At 43.7% G+C, this 1,841-nt stretch overlaps 1 pseudogene; it reads left to right on the plus strand.

Moving 5' to 3' along the window:
- Positions 1–3: 3 nt before the first annotated feature.
- On the plus strand, positions 4–1,833 carry LOC111786778 (annotated as a pseudogene).
- The last annotated feature ends 8 nt before the right edge of the window (positions 1,834–1,841 follow it).

Genomic DNA, 1,841 nt, shown 5'->3' on the forward strand with positions numbered 1-1,841 from the left:
ATCATTGCTGGAATGGGATTCTTCACTGATGCATATGATCTTTTCTGCATATCCCTTCTCACCAAGTTACTTGGACGCATTTACTATCATGTTCATTGCCTCCCAACGTTGCTGCTGCGGTTAATGGTGTCGCATTTTGTGGAACGCTATCAGGGCAACTCTTCTTTGGCTGGCTGGGTGACAAAATGGGGCGAAACCGAGTTTATGGCATCACTCTAATGATGATGGTTATATGCTCCATAGGCTCAGGCATTTCCTTCGGCCACAATTCACAATCTGTCATCACTACTCTCTGCTTTTTCCGATTCTGGCTCGGCTTCGGCATCGGTGGCGACTACCCTCTTTCTGCAACCATCATGTCTGAATACTCTAATAAAAAGACTCGCGGTGCATTCATCGCTGCAGTGTTTGCTATGCAGGGGTTTGGAATTTTGGGCGGAGGCATATTTTCCATTATCGTCTCTTTGGCATTTAAGGCCAAGTTTGATGCTCCCCCTTATGCCGTTGATCCAATTGCCTCCACTGTGCCCCAAGCGGATTACGTTTGGAGGATTATTGTGATGGCTGGAGCTTTTCCAGCTGCTCTTACTTACTACTGGAGGACCAAAATGCCCGAAACTGCACGCTACACAGCTCTTGTAGCCAAAAATACAACTCAGGCTGCATCAGACATGTCAAAAGTTCGCCACATGGACATTGAGGTAGAAGCACAACAACCTACTCAGCTGACACCAAATGCAAACGCATATGGCTTGTTCTCAAAAGAGTTTCTTCGTCGCCATGGAACTCACTTACTTGGAACTACAACTACTTGGTTCTTGCTTGACATTGCCTTCTACAGTCAGAACTTGTTCCAGAAAGATATATTCAGTGCAATTGGATGGATTCCTCCCGCAGCCACCATGAATGCTATTGAAGAAGTTTACAGAATATCAAGGGCTCAAACACTCGTTGCTCTCTGCAGTACTGTCCCAGGCTACTGGTTCACGGTGGCTTTCATTGACAAGATGGGAAGATTTGCGATTCAACTTATGGGATTCTTCTTCATGACAGTCTTCATGTTTGCTCTAGCCATTCCATACCATCACTGGACTCTGAAGGACCAACATATTGGTTTCGTCATCCTCTATTCGTTAACGTTCTTCTTTGCAAATTTCGGACCGAACGCAACAACCTTTGTTGTCCCAGCTGAAGTATTTCCAGCACGATTTCGTTCTACTTGCCATGGTATATCATCGGCGTCTGGAAAACTTGGAGCTATGGTGGGTGCATTTGGTTTTCTATATTTGGCTCAAAACCAGGACAAGAGCAAAACTGATGCAGGATATCCTCCTGGCATTGGAGTCCAGAACTCGCTTCTGTTGTTGGGTGGACTTAACTTGTTGGGAATCCTGTTTACTTTTCTGGTGCCCGAAGCGAAAGGAAAATCGTTGGAAGAGATGTCGGGCGAGAACGAAGATGGAACCATTCAAGAATTGGTGAGCCGGGCATGTACCAATTAGACAGTCAGTCTTCTCATATGTTTAAAGATTCTACTTATGGGATGGGATTCTCTTAAGAATAAAGTTACATTTCTGTGTGATTTATGTATCTTTGCAGACAGGTAGCGCGGGCCTTTATGAAAAATTGTGTTCAAAGGAAGATCATTCCAAACTCCTTGTTAACTTTTGAGAATTAAAAAAAAAGACAGGAAATAAATGCTTCTTTTTCATATGTTGGCTTGGAAAATTGTTTTTGGTCGATGCCATTGATGATGAGCTCAACTCAGTTCATGAAAGACAATACACAAAGCATGCTATGATCCATTCGGCATTGTGTTCTTCATTTCACATCATAAAAGG

This window comes from Cucurbita pepo, unplaced genomic scaffold (genome assembly GCF_002806865.2).
Source record: "Cucurbita pepo subsp. pepo cultivar mu-cu-16 unplaced genomic scaffold, ASM280686v2 Cp4.1_scaffold002750, whole genome shotgun sequence".
NCBI classification, from domain to species: domain Eukaryota; kingdom Viridiplantae; phylum Streptophyta; class Magnoliopsida; order Cucurbitales; family Cucurbitaceae; genus Cucurbita; species Cucurbita pepo.